The sequence below is a fragment of the Elephas maximus genome, chromosome 13 (genome assembly GCF_024166365.1).
Source record: "Elephas maximus indicus isolate mEleMax1 chromosome 13, mEleMax1 primary haplotype, whole genome shotgun sequence".
Classification (NCBI taxonomy): domain Eukaryota; kingdom Metazoa; phylum Chordata; class Mammalia; order Proboscidea; family Elephantidae; genus Elephas; species Elephas maximus.
In genome coordinates, this window is record NC_064831.1 from 53,981,735 (window position 1) to 54,004,245 (window position 22,511).

The following is a 22,511-nucleotide window of genomic DNA, read 5'->3' on the forward strand; positions in this document are numbered from 1 at the left end:
CCTAGCCCCAATCTGACAGTTGTTGTTAACAAGAACTACACTGGTAAGTAGTTGATTCAATCAATGATTTTGCTTTGGTTTTGAACAACTGTGGGACATTAATACTCAGGATAATACTGCCAGCAGATATTTGTTTAACTCTGAAACGGGTGGTCTGAAAATTAATTTTTATAAAATATTTGATGAACTATTAACAACTATAGACTTTATTTTTTAGTGAGGAAGAAAATGTACCTAGTCTTACTTTTCAGCAGGGAGGGAATGCTGGTCATAGCTGATGTGAGCAGGGCTTACAGCTTGAAAATATTAGACATTCCATTTGATGTATCACAAGTGTTTTAACACTGAAGAAACCAGGATTTTTAATTTGGACACCCTTGATGAACTGGGTTTTGTTGATTTTTTTATTCTTCCTTTGCCCATGACATAATGTGTTAAGTACTTATCCAGTAACTCACAATTTTATCATTTCATGCAGTATTTTAATCTTTGAACGTCCTCTGCTAATCATAATTATTTTGAAAAGCATCAGCCCCTTATATTTGATGCACTGATGATTCATCTGTTTCACAGAACGCATCATCAGAATATACCTCGAGGTTGTGTTTCAGACATTTATCTATAATACACATGCAAAATGACAAGTTGTATGTAAAACTATCTCAGAGTGTCTAAGGCAGAAGGCTGATGGATATATCATCTCTAGGGTATTTGTCCCATAACTCTGGAGATTTCGGTGTACCTAAAGAATGGACAAACACCATTAAACCAATGTTATTTAATTTTTCTTTTCTAAACCTTCTATGTTATAGTTAGAAGACAGCTTAAAATCAATCCTTTTAAAGAAGAAACCTTCAGGGATTTCTTTTCTTTTCTTTTTGGTTAAAATAACCCACTGCCACTGCCATTGAGTCAATTCTGACTCTAGAGACCCTACAGGACAGAACAAAACTTCCTATAGGGTTTCCAAGGCTGTAAATCTTTACAAAAGCTGACTGCCACATCTTACTCCAGGGGAGCGGCTGGTGGGTTCAAACCATTGACCTTTTGGTTAGCAGCCAAGCACTTTAACCACTGTGCCACCAGGGCTCCTTATGGTTAAGATACTGTTTATAAAAACAAGCCAATGAGACCTACTCCTCACTTACCAACTATCTTGTTATCCAACATTTCACATTTACTACAATAGTAAAAAATCTACTATTCAACTATTCTGTGCATTAACAACCTACATTTGGCAGTAATGAACTCTGAGGTATATGCTAGCTGTGATGGTTAAGGTTATGTGTCAACTTGACTGGGCCACAATTCTCAGTGGTTTGATAGTTATGCAATGACGCAATCTGGCAGTTTTGTAATGATGGAGCCATTCCCCATTTTGTGATCTGATGTGGTCATTCTCCACTTTCACGTAATAGCTGAATTTGCATAATGACCTGGTTAGGAAGCTAACCATCTTGATAAGCGAGGAGTGGGAGTATAAAGATATCTCTTCATTTTTATATAGCCTAAATTAAGACACTAATGGAACAAGGATAGTAACTTTCGATTATATTGTAATTGGAAACAATATGGTCACATAAATTTTTGTTTTTTCTTTTCTTGAGAAAATTTTAAAACTAAAAAGAATCAGAGAGAATTAAAAAAAAAAACAACACTTCCTGTGTTTCTTCCACCATCATTTAACAAGTGTTAAAATTTTATCCTACTTATATAACCATTTTAAAAATAAAAGAATGGAAACAACAAATAAAGTTGTTAATAATTTTATATACATCTCCAGATATATACACAACCAATTTACAGTAGAGCTAGTGATAATAAAATAATAATGATAATAATATTAACTTACATTTACTGAGTGTGTGCTATGTTTCAGGCAATTATTCTGAGCACTTTATACATGTTATCTCATTGAACCCTCAGGATAACCACAGAGATTCTCTTATTCTCATTTTACACACAAAGAATTGAGCCATAGAAAGTTAAGGACCTTGGCCGGTCAGTAGCTGGAAAGTGCTGTTCTGAACATTTAAAAAAATTATATTGCGTTAACTTCTTTATAATATAAAGTTTATGCTTTGGCATCATATGAATAGAGCACATTGTAGTTACCTCTTCACTATGGATGGATATTTAGGCTGTTTTCCTGTTGTAAGTGAGCACAGTTAACATCCTTGTGCACACTGGGATGCAGAGTACGTGCACGCATTTGGAACAGCATCTTTATCACATGCTACGTTCACCACATACTAACTTCCTATGTGTAGCTGGATCTCCTGGACTCTCAGTTCTTTCCTATTGATACTGTCTGATGTAATCTGTCTATTCTTATGCCAGAACCATGGTGTTTTAATTACCATAATTTTTAATATTTGGTAAGTCAGGACATTACTCAGTCTCTAATTTTTTAATAGATTTTTTTTGCAATTCCTGTTTATTTTCCAGATAATCTGAAGATATATTTTATTGAGTTTTAGAACTATCCAAGGTGACTTCCGTTGACACTGATTTTATATATTAACTGAAGAACTGACTGCCTAAAATGTGGATTCTTCCTATCGAGGGCATTGGTTATCTCTCCATTTATTAAAAGCTTTTCCTTTTTAAATTTCTCTACATTTCTTCTTCAGTTCATTCCTAGGTATTTTATGTTCTTTGTTCCAACTCCAAAGGGATTTTTTTTTCTCATTATATATATTCCTGGTCATTGTAGCTAAGATGCTTCTGAGTTTTTGATTTTTGCTTATTCTGTAATCAGCCACCTCATGGTACTCTTGTTTTGATTATTTAGTCAGATTTTTTCTAGGGGATTTCTAAGTGCTCAATAAAATCATTCACAAAAACAACAATCTCTAGAATATATCAGCCAACCAACCAGTTGCCATCAAGTCAACCGTGACTCATGGTGACCTCATGTCAGAGTAGAACTGTGTTCCATGGGGCTTTAGATGGCCAACTTTTTTAGAAACAGATTATGAGGCCTTTCCTTTGAGGCACCTCTGGATGAACTCGCTCTAGAATATATAATATTTATTTTATTTTATTGTTCAATTCCATTATTGATAATAGTGGTGAAAGTGGGTATTTCTGTCTTGCACCTGATTTTTACAGCCAATGCCATTAGTATTTTCCTTTTGTTTTGTGATATATAATTTTTAATCATTAAAAAAAGAAAACTCTATTCCTGCCTTCTTAATAGGTATCTAGTAGAGATGGATGCTGAATTTCATCAAATGCCTTTTTAGTATATCTCAATATAACATGAATTTTCTTAATGTTAACAGATTTGTCTGGGTTAAGCCATTCTTATATTCCTGGAATCAATCCCACTCACACCTGGTATGTTAACTTTAGGTGCTGTTTCATTTTGCTTGCTATTATTTATTTTTAATAGACACTGTAACTTAACAGAGACAAACTCTTCTACCTACCTCTCAGTACTGAAACATAGTAAGTCCTCAATAAATGATAACTATCATCATTATTATTACCCTCTGACCACAGATACGGTTACCAGTCACATAACATCTACACATGGTCCCAATCTCCCCTCCCAAGAACACTCTGAAAATTAAAATAAATTAAGAATCCCCAGATGCAAAGGTCAGAAGAATCCAGATGTATCTGAATTTTAATATCATTCCTTGCTACAAGTATCCAAAGGAGGGAATGATCCAGAAAACCCCTAGAAGAATGATGGGATCACCAAGGATAGTGATGAAGGTCAGAGTTACTGAGGAACCAGGGGTTCTGAAAACAAAAAAAAAAAATAACAGAATTTGAGGGAAGACAGGTGATGAGAGGTGACGGAACAATAAAATAATAGGGAAAAACGGTAAGCACCTAAATTAACAAGAATAGTTGCAAACAAGGTTAAGAGTGCAGAGAGGTAAGAAGAGATCAGAGAGTTCGTGAGGTTTCGGAAGTCAGGCTCAAGATGCTGTAAAACCAAGGCACAGACCTGTCTGCTTCACAGTAATTAAGAGAACAAAGCAATGCTCAGCCTTACCTGGGGCTGTGTGGATCATAACAAATTACAGATAATATTACAAAGAGCTGGAATTCCAGGGCACTTAATTGTGTTCATACAGAACCTGTACATGGATCAAGAGGCAGCTGTTCCAACAGAACAAGGGGATACGCATGGTTTAAAACTGGAAAAGGAATGTCGCAGGGCTGTATGCTTTCACCTTACTTATGCAATCTGTCTGCTGAGCAAATAATCCATGAAGCTGGACGACATAAAGAAGGATGCAGCAAAAGGACTGGAGGAAGACTCGCTAGCAACTGCAATACACAGACGACACGGCCTTGCTTGCCAAAACAAAGATGGCTTGAAGCATTTACCGATGAAGGTCAAAGATACCTGAATATGAAGAAAATGAAAATCCTCACAACTCAACCAATAAATAACAAAATAAATGGAGAAAAAACTGAAGTTGTCAATGATTTCATGCTACTTGGATCAACAACTAATATCTATGGAAGCAGCAGTCAAGAAATCAAAGGCATATTTTATTAGGCAAACCAGCTGCAAAAGACTTTCTTTCACCCAGTTAATGCCTATTCACGAGATCACAATTAAACAGCCCAGTACCTGGAACATATCAGATGCTCAATAATTAGCTGAATTAAAACAGTTCCTCAGAGAAGCTGTACCTGATGACACCTGTGAGATCCAGTATCTCTATCAAAATGCTCACACAGAACCCAGTACTTTACCTTCATAGAACCTTGCACAGTTCACAATTATGTAATATTTGTATAATTATTTACCTAATGTCCTTCTTTCACACTAGCCTATAAGGTCCATGAAGTTAAGACAGTGTCAATTTTGTTTATCGTTATATCCCCAGTGCTTAACAAAGGTAAGGCACATAGAGGGACCACAATAAATATTTGCTGAATTGAACTGAGCAAGCTGAATTGATGTAGCTCATTATTTATATTGAATATAATTTAAACCCGGATTTTATCTTACTCTGAAATGATAAAATAGGAGTACTTTAAAAGAACAGATCCCAATGTCGTGGTACCACAGTGGACAGACCCTGTGCATTCTGTCTTCAGGCCATTTCTGATTTCTTCTCAGAGTACATACATCTTTGGAGGAATCCCAACCACTCTCAAGGCCTTCACCTACCTCTCACATGCTAATGACTCCAATCCTAATTTCTCTCTCCTGAGCTCCAAACTTGAATATCCACTGCTAACATGATATTCCTACTTGAATGTTCCAAACCCAAACCAAACTAGTTGCTGTTGAGTCGATTCCAACTCAGAGCAACCCTATAGGACAGAGTAGAACGGCCTCATAGGGTTTCCAATGAGCGGCTTGTGGATTCAAACTGCCAATCTTTTGGTTAGCAGCCAAGCTCTTAACCACTGTACCACCAGGACGCCAAATGTTCCAAAGGAATCTCAAATTCCCCATATTTAAAACTGAACTTGTCATTCCCTCCCCCCACATACACAGTACTCAGAGATTCATAAAAGGAAGGAGTCAATCAGGACACTTAACAACGGTATTTCTGGGAGTGCAGAAAGGACAGCCCCATTTGCAAAGTTCTGCAACTGAAACTTAGGTGTACGCAGGGACCCATCTGTCCCTCCCCTGCCCCACGTACCTCCTTTTTCAGAGGGTTTCATTAGGCTGAATGATTGATTTTAGCACTCTACCCATGAAACCACACAAACTATCATGTCTAGCTGCACAAAATCAAACAGATAATAAAATAAAAAGGAAAAGCCTTTTTGTTACTATTGCTATTTGGAAAGTAAGTACGTACAGTTAGAAAAGGAAAAGACTTGCTGAGCTTGCTGGCAAATTGTTTTGCTACATCAATAATTAGAACTAGTCAAACAAAACCAGGAAGCAGACGTGCTTAGTCAGCAAGTAAAGAACTATAGACAAAATCAAATCAAACTAATGGATTTTCACTTGTATTCCAGAAGAACTACCAATTCACAATCCTGATGAACCAGCTAAATACTGGCAAAGGAAAGAAAAATTGCTGCTGTTTTTGTTTTAATTCACAGTGATGATTTATACCACTAAAGGCCAACTGTTCTTTTTCCCCCTCCTGGTCCAAAGCACAAATTCAAATTTAATTAAATATATAAATTGCCAAATTCATCAATGAAAAGTAGAGTTAGAAAAGCTACCAAGGGATGGTACCCGGCTACCACCATTCACTGCCCAGACAGGGAATACAACAAAGAATCCGTGATGGAGCAGGAGAACAATGGGATGCAGATTTTAAATTCTCCTATAAAAACCAGGCTTAAAGATCTGACTGAGACCAGAGGGACCCTAATGGTCATGGTCCCCGGACCCCTTTGATAGCTCAAGATTGGAACCATTCCCAAAACCAACTCTACAGACAGGGATTGGCCTGGACTATAAGATGGACAATAATGCTGATGAGTGAAATTCGTGGCTCAAGTAGACACATGAGACTATGCTGGCAACTCCTGTCTGGTGGAGAGATGAAAAGGAACAGGGGGACAGGAGCTAGGTGAATGGACGTGGGGAATACAGGGTGGAGGAGTGTGCTATCACATTAAGGGGAGAGCAGCCGGGAGTGCACGGCGGGGTGTGTATGGCTTTTTGTATGAGAGACTGACTCAATCTGTAAACTTTACCTAAAGCACAAGAAATACATTTAAAAAAAAAAACTACCAAGGGACTGGAAAATAAATCAATTAACACAACCACCATCTTTCTAAAAATGAAATGAATGAGGAAGGCTGAAAGATTTGAAGAAAGGAACAGACTTAATAGTTCCTACAAGTTAGCACATCAAATTCTGAAGCCTTCCAGCACTTTCTAGACAAACAAAGCAATAAAAGCAGATAACATTCATTTACCTTCAGGTACTAATTCAGAGCTACTTTTTTTAATTTAACTAAACCTGCTCTAATAACCTTAACTCACAATTATCTTTTTCATTTTGGAATTTCTATGTCTCTTATATAGGAGCACTTTGAAAACTGTAAAACTAGATGTTAGTTAAGTGTTGCCCTGAATGATTTCTAATTGTTAACCACATATTCCCCAAAGGGAAGTAACATCAGCTATTTTAAGTTTCTTCTTTACTAGAGTCCTTCACTGAACTTAGCATAACATTAGAAAAACATTAACTTTCTTTTTTCACATTAACTTTTGTTGACAAAAAGTAATAAACAAAAAAATGCCACCACGATTTTCTAGTACAAAAAGTTTATCATTATGAGCTATAAGCAAATTTATTATGTTTTTCAAGATTTAGTTTTCAATTTAATGATTCCAATCAATGGCTACTATCAAACTTTACGTTTTCTGGAACATCGATACACTTTTTAATGAAATAATCCTTGGAAACTAGATGGTGCCCAGCTACCACTACCGATCATACAGACCAGGGACTCAACAGATGGCTCCGGATAGAATGAGAGAAAAATGTAGAAAACTCAAATTCCTAAAAAAATGGCAGACTTACTAGGCAGAGACTACATGAATCCTCGAGACTATTGCCCTGCAATACTCTTTAAACTTGAAACTCAAAACACTCCCAGAAGTCACCTTTCAATCAAGTAACAGATTGACCCACAAAATAAATATCACCTGCGAGTACTGTGCCCTTCAAAACAATCATCTAGATGAAATCAAATGTTTAACATTTACCTTAGACCAAAGATGAGAAGGTGGGGGTACAGGGAAGCTAGATGAATGGAAACAGAACAACCAAAATGGAAATAACAAGAATGCTGATATTTTGTGAAGAATGTAACCAGTCACTGAACAATATATATAGAAATTGTTAAATGAGAACCTAATTTTTGTATAAACTTTCACCAAAAAGCACAGTAAAATATTAAAAAAAAATTACCAATTTGGCAACTTCAAACACCTGTTATGCTAAGAGATGCAATTAGTCCAGAATTTCAAAAGGAAATGTCAGGACACACAGATTCCTTAATTTGCAGCTCACCCATGGCCATGAACCAGACAATACTTCAACAAAAGTAGATTTTCCAAAGGGGTAATGAGGTCAGTGGTTCTCATCAAACAGTACGTAGAGAAACCCTCCTTCTTCTTCAGAACTGTCAGCCTTCTGGTATTTACAGAGGACAGCCTAAACCACTGCAATCGTAACATTTTTAGTAAATTTATCCTCACTGAACTCCCACTGATATATCCAATTTACACTTCAAATGGCTCCCTAAAAGAAAGAATGGACAAATAGCATAAATATCATCTTCCTAAAAAGGAAGTAGGTACTATGGGTAGCTCCTCAAACACATAACTTTGTGTATAAATATGCTTTTGGTAAGAAATAAAATCCAAAAATTATCTGAAAGAGCTACTGGTATCAAAAGAAACAGTGGGAGGGGGGGTAGATATGATACTAATCACTAACTGGTTTTAAAGTCACCTTTTTATCTCTTTATCAAATATATATATATTTGTTGTTGTTAGGTGCCATTGAGTCAGTTCCGACTCATAGCGACCCTATGTATAACAAAATGAAACACTGCTGCCTAGTCCTGCGCCATCCTCAGAATCGTTGTTATGCTTGAGCCCATTATTGCAGCCACTGTATCAATCCATTTCGTTGAGGGTCTTTCTCTTTTTTGGTGACCCTCTACTTTACCAAGCATGATGTCCTTCTCCAGGGACTGGTCCCTCCTGATAACATGTTCTAAGTATATGAGACAAAGCCTCGCCATCCTTGGTTCTAAGGAGCATTCTGGTTGTACTTCTTCCAAGACAAATTTGTTAATTCTTTTGGCAGTCCAGGGTATATTCAACATTCTTCACCAACACCACAATTCAAAGGGATCAATTCTTTGGTCTTCCTTATTCTTTGTCCAGGCGACTGAAAACACCATGGCTTGGGTCAGGTGCACTTTAGTCTTCAAGGTGACATCTTGGCTTTTTAACACTTTGAAGAGGTCTTTTGCAGCAGATCTGCCCAATGCAATGCGTCTCTTGATTTCTTGACTGCTGCTTCCATAGATGTTGATTGTGGATTCAAACAAAATGAAATCCTTGACAACTTCAATCTTTTCTCCATTTGCCATGATATTGCTTACTGGTCCAGTTGTGAGGTCTTCTGTTTTCTTTATGTTGAGGTATAAGCCCTACTGGAGGCTGTGGTCTTTGGTCTTCACGAGTGCTTCAAGGCCTCTTCACTTCCAGCAAGCAAGGTTGTATCATCTGCATATTGTAAATTGTTAATAAGTCTTCCTCCAATCCTGATGCTCCACTTTTCTTCATATAGTCCAGCTTCTTGAATTATCTGCTTAGCATACAGACTGAATAAGTATGGTGAAAGGATACAACCCTGATGCACTCCCTTCCTGGCTTTAAACCACACAATATCCCCTTGTTCTGTTCGAACAACTGCCTCTTGATCCATGTAGAGGTTCCTTATGAGCACAACTAATTATTCTGGAATTCCCATTCTTCACAATGTTATCCATAATTTGTTAAGATCCACACAGTCAAATGCCTTTACACAGTCAAGAAACAAAGATAAACATCTTTCTGGTATTCTTTGGATAAACCCCTAGCACATTCACTAATTAAGGCTGGTCCTTTTTGTGTATTAAAAAAAATCTTCTATATGTTAGTTTTAACAAAGGTATTCCAACTTATTACTACAAGGAACTTGACAAAAATATGCAAAATGTATCCCTAAGTAGGCCTACTAAACCCTAAGCACAGTGCTCTTAAAGGACTCAGAGCCCCAAACAGAATAAGGATATGTAAGCAATTACAATATTATAAGGTTTCCTAATAGTAACCCCCACACCCTCAGGAGCTATGGATAACACTAAAGCAATGAAGAGAAGAACAGGTCAGGACACAAGAGGTCAATGGCAGGCCACTGCAGAAGTTGAGATGAGGGTCTAAAATAAAAGAGCAACAACAGGGCTTGTGAAGAGATGAATTTTAAGAGTATTGAGAAGGTATGCTCAATGGAAGTAGGCTCAATCAACATTGTCACACTGCACTTTTAATCAAGGAATTAAGTCATCACTTAAACTAAGAAATTTCCTATTCATTGCAGCCTTGTTTAGAAGAGAAGAAAGGTGGGGGGGGGGGGACCATCAAAAGTCCATCAACAAGAAACTGGTTAAATAAATTATAAAATATACTGTAATTCAAAGCAATCATTAAACTGAATGATCTGAGTTGATCTGGAATGTACTGAATGGAATGATAACTGTGATATATTAAGTTAAAAACACATAAAATGTAGAATAACCTGCAATATGCCACCATCTGTACAAGGAGGAAAAAAAGCATACAAATACATGACCATACACCAACGCACGACTGGAGAGGTTTAGAATCCCTGAAAGGATACGTAAGAACTGGTAAGAGTTAATTATGGAAAAAATCAGAGAAACTAGGATAGGGAATAAAAGGGAGACATACATTTTATTCTAACATACTTTGTACTGTTTGGGTTTCTTACTATGTGTATATATTACCTAAAAAATATTTTATTAAAAAAAAGATCTGTACATCAGTGTTCATTGCAGCACTATGCACAATAGTCAAAAGGTGGAAACAACCTAAACATCCATCAACAGATGAATGGGTAAGTGTGTGTGTGTGTGTGTGTGTGTGTGTGTGTGTGTGTGTAAAACCACATATATAAATAAAATGAAATATTTACTCAGTCATAAAGAGAAATAAGTCCTGATACATGTATGACATGGATGAACCCTGAAAACATTATGCTGAGAGAAATAAGTCAGACACAAGTCGACAAATATTTTGTAATCCCACTTATATGAGATAGGCAAAGGTAGAGACCCCAAAGCTTATTAGTAGTTACCAGAGGTGAGAGGGGAAAGCAGGAATCAATGCTCAAAGGGCACTCAGTTTCAGTTCATGGTGGTGGAATAATTTGAAAAAGGGTAGTGGTAATGGTGGCAAAACACAATGAATATAATCAACGTCACTGAATTGTGTGTGTAAAAAGTGTTGAATTGGCAAATGTTTTAGTATATATATTTCTACTACAATTAAAAAAAAAAAAAGAATTATTCAGGCAAGGGTCATTTTCCCAAGAATGCTAAAACCACTGGGAAAAAATGGAGGGAGACAGCAATTTTGTACCACCCGCTGGGTTACTCATTAACTACAGAGGGAAAAATGTTATTTACAGTCCAGGGACCTGGTGGTGGTCACCACCTTAAGCAAGTGATCAAATTTCGCATCACTTATAATGGAAGAAGGTAACATTAAGTGCCTCCTGAGCTAATGCAAGAAGTACACAACATCATGTACATAGTGTTCATGCAATAAAGGTTTACTCTGCATATATGACCAAAGGAAACAATCAGCAAATTCAGATTTGTAGGACAGTCTACAAGACAACTGGCCTAGGCTCCATTAAATTACTGTTATTTAAATTAAAAAAAAAAAGGCAGTAGGATTGTTCTGGGTTAAAAGAGACCGAAAAACCAAAAACAATATGTGAATGTGATTGGACCTTGGGGAAGAGGGAGGGAACAGCTATAAAAGACATGCGTGCAACAACTAGGAAAATTTAAATACAGACAATCCACGAGATGTTGAACTAATGTTATTTTCCTTAGGTGTGATAAAGGTACTATGGTTACGTTGAAAATGTTCTTATTTTCATGTGATAATGGGACTGTGGTCACATTGAAGACGGTCTTTAAGAGATGCACAGTACAGTACTGTGGGGAGAGGAGTATCAGTGACGACTACAACTGGCTCTCACTTAAAGCAAAATGTGTGTGTTTAACAACAACAACAAAACCATTGCCATCGAGTTGCTTCCGACTTGGCTGCTAACCAAAAGTTGGCAGCTCGAATTCACCAGGTGCTCCTTGGAAATCCTATTGGGCAGTTCTGCTCTGTCCTATAGGGTCACTATGAGTCGTATGTGTTTAGAGGAAAAGAAAAAAGCAATTACAGCAATATGTTACAATATGTGGATCTAGTGAAAATTATATGGGTCTTCATATTCTTTATAGATTTGAGAAATTTTCAAAATAAAGAACTGGAGAGGAAGGTAGAAATGGCTGAATTGGGCACAGTTGAGCCCTGATGATTCAAACATGAAAGGAGAAAAAAAAAAAAAAGATTATCTTTTACAGTAATAGTATACACTGGAAGTAAACAGTGTTTTGTTTTGTTTTGTTTTTTTCCCATCAGTAACCGTATCTTTCCTGATGCAGCCTGTGTAATAAACTCATTTATTCACAAGAGTACTTGTACCAAGCAAATATCACTTTTCATTTCCTCGTGACATAATCATTTTTAAGTAATACAGTGATACCACCTCTATAAACTCAGAGTAAGATTTATAACTCTTGCTCAGAAACAAAGCTGAAAGAAAAATACTTCTCCCATAAACATATATATTAAGTTGCCTGCAAGGAAGATAAAAGCCAGAGAGCAAGATGACAAGTTTGCTTAAGCTTGTGCTTGTACAAAGTACACAGAAGGAAGCTGAAGGGCAGGGAATGGCTGGACTCAACAAAAATGACGGGAAGGCAGAACTTTCCATCTCTTAAGTCGTCAACCCACATCTTCGTTGTTTTAAAATATTATGAATTTCTATATCAGAAAACGTCTGGGCAAATCTCTACTGTAACATGATGGAATAAGTTATAGCAGAAAAAATCTGAAGGGTAAAACTGATTTGGAAATGTGTCTGTGTTCAACTTTCTTTGAATATGTCTATTGTCTTGACAACACACTTTTAAAGAAAATAATAAAGCCACCCTATGAAAATCTGACTTGGGGGAAATGGGAAGCTTTCCTTGTTTCGTCATCTTGAACCCTACCAAACTCCCTCCTGAAAAATCTCTCAGGTTGACAAAAAAATAGTAGACTTTAAAAATAAGCCCAACCCTGTAGAACTCAACAAGCTGTACAGTTACTATATGTTCATATCTATAAATGTATATTATACTTTGATAAAAAGTTTTTTTAAATATGTATTTGATGAAATACCAGGCACAAATCTAACAAAACATGTACAGGATTTATATGCTGAAAATTATAAAATGCTGATGCAAGAAATCAAAGAAAATCTAAATAAATGAAGAAACATACCATGTTCTTCGATTGGAAGACTCAATATTGTAAAAATGTTAATTCTCCCCAAATTAATCGATGGGTTTAACGCAATACCTATCAAGATCCAAGTAACATTTATTGTGGCTATAGGCAAGCTTATTTTAAAAATTTATTTGGGGAGAAAAAGGAACCAGAAGAGCTAAAAAATAGAAGCCTTACCATCAACTTAAAATCAACAACGAAATACAGAGAGGTGTAAGTAAAATATAATCCAATCTTAAAAAAGAAAAAAATCTGACTAAGACTATTCTGAAAACCTGTTCGGACAGAGAGAGAATGATTACCAAGCACTGGTGAAAATATACACAACAAAACATGCAGCAATTCAACAATCTCTACATGAACAATTCCACTGCATAAATTACATCGTCAAAAAAAAAAAAATCTATAGGTGGTTCTTTGAGAATTGACTTCAGTACAAAAGCGGGTATCCGATGTGCTTTTATGATTTAACACAACAGGCTCCTTTCCCTTCCCACCACACCAATTGTACTGACAATCAGAGATGGTTATTCACACACACATTAAGAGTCCACATACAGACTACCCCAAGAGAACTACATTTTTTCTTTTCTCAATGTTTGCTTAAGGAGGTCTGAGTCACTTATCTTTTAATCTAGCACAGTGCAAAAGGAAGTCTTTTCTATCAAATTACACCATAATCAATAATCTCAAATTCTATAGAAAAGCTATTCATTCCCTCCCTAAATTAACCTATTTTCAAACACATGTTTTACCTATTCACCCAGCCTTTACTAACAGGTCAGCTATTAGTGTGTGTTTAGGGGGCTTGGGGAGGAGTGGACTACATGTATCTCAATCTGCCCAGGACATCACCATTTTATGCCTGTTTTCCCTGTATGTGCCTTTTTGCAGTAATAGAGGCAAGAAAGCAAATCCCGATCAATGTCCTCTTTCAAGAATGCAAGATTTCAGATAATAAAATGATATGTACAGGCTTTTTAAAAAATCTCTTTATATACAGATAAAACCCAACCAGTAGATATAGAAAAAATCTGGAGAACTAAACATCAGAATTTAACAGCGGTTATTTTGGATAGTGGGATTACAGATGGCTTTCGCTTTTTTTATACCTTCTTATACTGTCTTAAAAAATTATTTTTTACAACAAGCATACATTTCTTTTCACATTTGGGAGGGAGTTATTTCCATTTGTTAAAAGCAGCTTTTCTTTTCTGACCCAAATCCTTATCTCATTTTAACACACGTTAATCATCAAGAACTGAGGAAATGTAATGTACTATACAAAAGATTAGCTTTTTTTTTTTTTTTTTTTGAGAGAACACAGTTTATTAAAGAAGTTTATTCCTCTTATGGTTTTTTTTTGTGTGTGTGGTGAAAATACATACAACAAAACATACCGTACAGCAATTCAATAATTTCTACATGTACAATTCCATGACACTGATTACACTGAGCAACCATTTTCACTCCTTCCAAATTCCCACCACCATTACCATATAATCAATGTACCCTAGGCAAAAACCATCTCTTTCCCCCTCCCTCCCTGCCGCTGGTAACAGTAATAACTTTTGGTTTCTAAATGTTTGCTTATTTTGTATAAGTGAGATCACACTGTCTTTTGTGACTGACTTATTTCACTAAGCAAAATGTTTTCTAAGAAAACATCAGCCTTTAAGATGCAGAAAGCCTAGATTCTAGAACCACCTGTGCTGTGGAAAATATAGAACCTACCTAATGACCTGTCAGGGATGTTAAGATCAAATGAGAATCCATAAGAAAATTTTAACCCAATGTATAAATGTGATGAGCTATTATTACTACAAGTCCATGAACAAACTGTGTAACCTCAGGTCTCATGTATGAAATGAGGGAGTCTTAGTAAGTGACTGCTAATTCACTTCTAAGTCTAGTATTAACAGTGTCTTCTTAACTCAGCCTTCTACCTGCATCTAATCTACCTCTTCTTCAGGTATACCTTTTTTACGGATAATGGCTCCCTGATCTTCATGTTTTCTGTCTTCACTAGGGTACAGCCAGCTCTCCACATTCTTCTCTTATGGGCCTGATTGCCTGGAAGTTAAAAAAATATATATATCTGTTCCCTCTAAACAGATTTTAAGCCCTCTTTTTATCTATTTATATTTCATGCTCTCAACCTGCCATACCTTATAATGTACAACAGTGACTGTATTATGAACATGTACTCTGGACCCAGGCTGCCTAGATTCAGATCCTGGCTCTGTATGTCACCAGCTCTGCACAATTTAAGCTCTCTGTGTCTCAGTTTCTTCATTTGTAAAATAGGGATAACAACAGTACACCTACTGCAAGGTTGTTGTGAAGATTAAATGAGTTACAAATTTTACGTAAAGTTGGAGCTCTGTGGCACAGTGATTAAGAGCTTGGCTGCTAACCAAAAGGTCGGCAGTTTGAATCCACCAGCTGCTCCTTGGAAACCCTATGGGGCAGTTAGTTCTACACTGCCCTATAGGGTTGCTGTGAGTCGAATCAACTTCACAGCAATGGATTTTCGTTCAAATCCTCTAATTCAAAAATTGTTCCTTGGATCACTAGTTCCTCAAAATGTTATAAGGACAGAAAAAGGTTCAGTGATCAGATCAATTTGAAAAATGCTAAATTAATGTTAAACAGGTTTCTTTACTATAGGTCTTTTACATGTTAGTATGTACTATGACATTTCAAAAGAGGATAAAGTATACATTGTTTCCCAAGTTTATTAGACCCCAGGACCCTTTTGTCAAGCAGCACATTGGGAAATGCTGCTATTCGAGTCCTTTGACACCTTTTAACACAAAATATGCTGTTATGTAAACTCAATATTTTGTTAATCTGATTCACACACAGAAGGCCTATTCTCAAGTTCTTGTGAGAAATCTGGCTCAGGAAAATAACTGCTGCCCTGCACAAATTATTTTTGCAGTTTCTGAATATGAACACTGACCTCTTAACAGAATAAACACCAATTACCAACTACACACTCTAGGTCACGGGCTATTTATCTCATGATGGGGTGTTAACCTATTTATGGCCCAAATGTCCTCGGAACAAAGTCTATTTATTCAACATCCCCAAGTTTTCTCTGAATTTTCAATACTAAGAACTTGTACTTTTCCCTAAAGGAATTCCACCACAGAACCTTACTAAGTTATCCCAGTATCAGTGCTGCTATACAGTAGCCTAAACAACTTAGTGTTGAAGACCAAGCCAAAAGAATGCCACCTAATAAAATGAAGAAGGAATAATAGAATTTCACTACTTTGCAACCCTTGCTGAATTAAAAAACCTAAGTAATGATCTCGAGCTGATAGCATCACAATAAGAGATAACAAGACCTTATGCACCTCCTGATGGCAACACAAAACACTCGTATGAAGTACTCTTGTGAAAAAAAGGAAAAAAAATCAAAACTGAATCTGAATAATTTATCAATTTACAAGCAATTCAGAAGACAAAAGAACATGTTAAAAGTCAATGCAGGTACGCAATCAGAAAAATCAGACTATGGCAAACTTTTCAAACAAAACAACCTGGTTTCTTTTAATAAAAATTGATAACGGGGAAAAAAGAGATGGAGGGAGAGCCCACAGATCAAATGTTATTTAATAAACACACCAAACAATTGTAAAGCATGGCCCTTATTTGGCTCCCACTTCAAGCAAACCATATACGTGTGTGTGAATATATACACACAAAATGAAAGAGAAATATGTAACCAGATTACATATTTGATATTAAGAACTTGCTATAAAAATTGTAGGTGTGATCACTGCATTATGGTTATGTTTTTAAGACACACACACAGAGAGAGACACCCTAACCTTTAGAGAAGCATACTGAAATATCTGAATTTTTTATTCAAAACAATCCAGGGAGTAGGGAGTGGGGAATGGTAGATGGAAACACAGATGAAACAAGACTATGAGTTGATAATTCCTGAAGCTCAGTGGTGGATAAACGGGAGTTCTTCATATTATTCTCTTTATTTTTATTAACGTATGTTTAAGATATTCTGTAATAAAAAGATAAGAAAAAACTCCACTGTCTAGAAATTAGCTTACCTGCCTAGGACTGCAAATTACCTCTACATGTTCCATAATCCACCATTCATCTGTCATTGTGTCGTACTATGGTGGCTTGCATGTTGTTGTAATGCTGGAAGCTATGCCACCAGTATTTCAAATATCGGTAGGGTCACCCATAGCAGACAGGTTTCAGCAGGGCTTCCAGACTAAGACAGACCAGGAAGAAGGACCTGGAGATCTACTTCTTAAAAATTTGGCCAGTGAAAACCTTATGAATAGCAGCAGAACATTGTCTGATATGCTGCCAGAAGATAAGCCACTCAGGTTGGAAGGCATTCAAAACAGGACTGGGGAAGAACTGCCTCCTCAAAGCAGAGTCAATCTTAATGATGTGGATGCAGTCAAGCTCCCAGGACCTTCATTTGCTGATGTGGCATGACTCAAAATGAGAAGAGCTGCAAACATTCATTAATAGTTGGAACATGGAATGTATAAAGTATGAATCCAGGAACACTGGAAGTTGTCAAAAATGAAATGGAACGTTTTAAGATCACTATCCTAGGCATTAGTGAGCTGAAATAGACTGATACTAGCAATCCTGAATCAGATAATCATAAGGTCTATTATTCCAGGGATAACAAGTTGAAGAGGAACAGTGTCCCCTTCATCATCAAAAAGAATATTTCAAGATCTATTCTGAAGTATGACGCTGTCAGTGATAGGATAATATCCTCATGCCTACAAGGAAGACCAGTTAATACGACTATTATTCAAATATATGCACCAACCACTAAGGCCAAAGATGAAAAAATTGAAGATTTTTACCAACTTTTGTGGTCTGAAATTGATCAAACATGCAACCAAGATGCACTGATAATTGCTGTTGGCTGGAAAGTAAAACTTGGAAACAAAGAAGGATCAATAGTTGGAAAATACAGCCTTGGTAACAGACACAACGCTGGAGATTGCATGATAGAATTTTGCAAGATCAACGACTTATTCATTGTAAAATGCCTTTTTTCAACAACCGAAACAGTGACTATACACATGGAGCTTGCCAGATGGAATATACAGATATCAAATTAACAACACTGGTGGAAAGAGATGATGGAGAAGCTCAAAATCATCAGTCAGGACAAGGCCAAGGGCCAACTGCAGACCAGACCATCAATTGCTCATATGCAAGCTCAAGTTGAAACTGAAGAAAATTAAAATAAGTCCATGAGAGCCAAAGCATGACCATGAGTATACCTCACCTGAATTTAGAGACCATCTCAAGAACAGGTTTGATACACTGAACACTAATGACCAAAGACCAGACAAGTTGTGGGATGACATCAAGGACATCATATATGAAGAAAGCAAAAGGTCACTAAAAAGACAGGAAAGAAAGACCAAAATTGATGTCAGAAGAGGCTCTGGAACTTGCTCTGGAACACAGGTTAGCTAAAGCAAACAGAAGATATGATGATGTAAAAGAGCTGAAGAGAAGATTTCAAAGGTCAGCTCGAGAAGACAAAGTATTATAATGAAATGTGCAAGGACCTGGAGATAGAAAACCAAAAGGGAAGAACACACTCAGCATTTCTCAAACTGCAAGAACTGAATTAAAAATTCAAGCCTCGAGCTACAATATTGAAGAACTCTATAGGCAACATATTAAATGACACAGGAAGCATCAAGGGAAGATGGAAGGAATGCACAGAATCACTGTACCAAAAAGAATTGGTCGACATTCTACCATTTCAGGAGGTAGCACATGATCAAGACCTGATAATACTGACGGAAGAAGTCAAAGCTGCACTGAAGGCATTGGCAAAAAAACAAGGTTCCAGGAATTAAAAGAGTAACTATTGAGATGTTTCAACAAATGGATACAATGCTAAGAAGCACTCATTGATCTATGCTAAGACATCTAGAAGACAGCTACTAGGCCAAACAACTGGAAGAGATCCATATTTGTGACTATTCCATAGAAAGGTGATCCAAAAGAATGTAGAAATTATCAAGCTACATCATTAATATCATTTTGCAAGTAAAGTTTTGCAGAAGATAATTCAAAAAGGGTTTCAGCAGTACATCTACAGTGAACTGCCAGAAATTCAAGCCAGATTCAGAAAAGAACACAGAACAAGGGATATCTCTGCTGATGTCAGATGGATCTTAGCTGAAAGCAGAGAATACCAAGAAGATGTTTACTGTGTTTTATTGATTATGCAAAGGCATTTGACTGTGTGGATCATAACAAATTATGGATAACATTGCAAAGAATGGAATTCCAGAACACTTAATTGCGCTCCTGCAGAACCTGTACATAGGCCAAGACACAGTTGTTTGAACAGAACAAGGGGATACTATGTGGCTTAAAATCATGAAAGGTGTGTCTCAGGGTTGTATCGTTTCACCACACTTATTCAATCCGCAGGCTGAGCAAATAATTTGAGAAGCTGGACTATGTAAGGAAGAATGGGGTATCAGGATTGGAGAAAGACTCATTAACGACCTGCGATATGCAGATGGCACAACCTTGCTTGCTGAAAGTGAAGAGGCCTTGAACCACTTACTGATGAAGATCAAAGACTACAGCCTTCCATATGGATTAACCTCATAAAGAAAACAAAAATCCTCACAATTGGACCAACAAGCAAAATCATGATAAACAGAAAATACTGAAGTTGTCTAGGGTTTCATTTTACTTTGATTCAAAATCAACACCTATGGAAGCAGCACTCAACAAATCAAACAACACACTGCAAATCTTCTGAAGTAAATCTGCTTCAAAAGGCCTCTTTAAAGTGTTGACTAGCACAGATGTCACTCTGAGGACTGAAGCGCACCTGACCCGAGCCACGGAATTTTCAATCGCCTCATATGCATGCAAAAGCTGGACAATGAATAAGGAAAACTGAAGACGAATTGATGCCTTTCAATACGTATTGGCAAAAAATACTGAATATACCATGGACTGCCAGAAGAACCAACAAATCTGTCTTGGAAGAAGACAGATTTGCTCCTTAGAAGCAAGGATGGCCAGACTTCGTCTCATGTACTTTGGACATGTTAACAGCAGGAACCAGTCCCTGGAGAACAACATCACACTTGCTAAGGTAGAGGATCAGTTAAAAAGAGGAAGGCCCTCAACGAGATGGACTGACACACTGGCTCCAACAATAGGCTCAAACACAGCAACAATTCTGAGGATGGCACAGGACCGGGCAGTGTTTTGTTCTGTTGTAGACAGGATCGCTATGAGTTGGAATCATAGTGACGATACCTAACAACAACATTCCCATAACACATTAATCCACAGCCGACCGTAAGTGAATATAAATTGACTATGATTAAATTATATTTATAAGAAATCATTCGACATGAATTTCACTAGCAATCAACCTGCTACACTCTCCCATGTAATTTTTTTAATGAAGAAATCAGTTGACATGAATTTCACTATCAACCCACAACTTTCCCCTGTAATAACTCTTATTTACAAGTCTGTTAACAATATCTAACCAATGTATAGCTTTCCATGAAGAAAACAGTGATTAAGGATGATTTATTTTTTCATTTTACTTACTGAATAAAGCAAGAGTCACAGAAAAAAAATGTGCAGACATTATTGCAGAGTCATCGTTCTCTCTAGTCCCTTTGGGCCTATGGTGCTTCTAGAATTTATCATCAGCAGACTTACTGCATAAGCACTCCAGTTCACTGAGCTCCCAAACAGGACTAGTTTTATCTTGTGTACAAAAACCCTTTCCTGCCTTCCTGCTCTGAAATAAGGAGCCAAACCAACAGATGGCAGGCCAAGAGGGAGGAGGTGGTGATAAGGAGGCAGTACACAACATGTTAAAAAAAAAAAAAAAAAAACACAACACCAAGACATCTTGAAAGGATTTAAGAATAAAAAATATTCAGCAATTCCTTAGATTTTTTCAAAACAGTCACATTGTCAATCACCAATTTACTTTAAAGTGAAATGATTCTGTGAATTAGCATCTGACTTAATGCATTTGTACAGTAGACCTTTAAGAGTTTTGAAAAGTCCCTCTTTATATCTCAGACCAGATAAAGTTAGCCAAACCAATTCAAACCACTTTCAAAATTAAACAAGGGGAACTGAGGACAGACTAAACTTTTATCAGCTTTCACTATAGCTATGCCTTTCTGAAGCTATCAAAATTTCTTTTTTCTACTTCAAACAAGTGAAGCACCCACCTCTACTTTAATCTACAGTCCAATCAGAACAACGTCAATATGGCCGCATCCTAACTGGGTAAACCCAAAACCCAAAACCGGGGTAGAAGGTTTTAATCAAGATCCTGGTTTAAAGAGTAGTACAACAGCATTGCTACCAGAATTCAAGTTTTAATTTCAATTACATTTCTTAAAATGTATGCCTAGGCTTTCAGTATAACAAACATGGTTTAAAAAAAAAACCCACTTTTAGAACATGCCAATTACAACAAGCCATCTTGGCCCATTCATTATGCCAAGTACCTTCTGCTTCCAAATTAAGCAAGAGATCAAGCATGTAACACCATTCAACGCAGCAGCCCATCAGTGACGCTCAGGCAGTTTTGCACAGGAAAAGCAACTTCTGGGCTCTGGCTGCCGAACCTTCACAAACGAGGCTCCGTCAACTCGAGGTTATTCAGGGGCTCATTCCTCAGGTATACCCCTCTTCTCCTCTGTGGAAACTTATCAAATGGGAGAATAATATTTGCCCTGCCAATCTCACAAAGCTGTTAGATTGAGAAAATGTTTACAAAAGTACTATGTAAACTAAAAAGCTTTATACAAATTTATTACTTCATTGCTTGCTTGTGCCCTAGACAGTTTGATCTTTCTCCTTAATATCATTCAGTTTCAAGATGTGCCAAGTAAAACTTCAGGTTTCAGAGTATAAAAACTAACAGTCCCTTTTCTGAAGCAATTCTATAGCAATTACCATTCTCTTGTAACATCTATCCCCCCTCTTGGCAGAAAAGAACTAGAAATCGGCTTTAAGAAATCAAAGCAATATGCAGCTCCTAAAATCATGTCTCATTGTCACCATAAGTTCCTTCACACTCATGTACAAGCGTCCTGCCCACACAACATAAACTGGATGGGATTTTAGGTGAACTAAGACCATCACGGAAACGCTGGCAGTGTAGTGGTTAAGTGCTACGGCTGCCAACCAAAGGTTCAGCAGTTCGAATCCAATCCACCAGGCGCTCCTTGGAAACTCTATGGGGGCAGTTCTACTCTGTCCTATAGGGTCGCTATGAGTTAGAATCGACTCGATGGCACTGGGTTTGGTTTTTTTTTTTTGGAAGACCATCACACTGAGGCTGGCTATTTCCATGTTCTGTCCCTGT

At 37.0% G+C, this 22,511-nt stretch overlaps 1 protein-coding gene across 7 annotated transcripts in view; it reads right to left on the reverse strand.

The window, feature by feature from the left end:
• HERC1 (HECT and RLD domain containing E3 ubiquitin protein ligase family member 1) overlaps positions 1–22,511 on the reverse strand; it is a 197,021-nt gene that overhangs the window by 159,735 nt on the left and 14,775 nt on the right. Inside the window, exon 2 of one of the 7 annotated variants that reach the window (XM_049905978.1) lies at positions 15,081–15,175. The exons of the other annotated variants lie outside the window; for them this stretch is intronic. The gene's annotated coding sequence lies outside the window, so the exon portion shown is untranslated. The remainder of the gene's footprint in view (positions 1–15,080; positions 15,176–22,511) is intronic. 7 annotated transcript variants of the gene reach the window in all.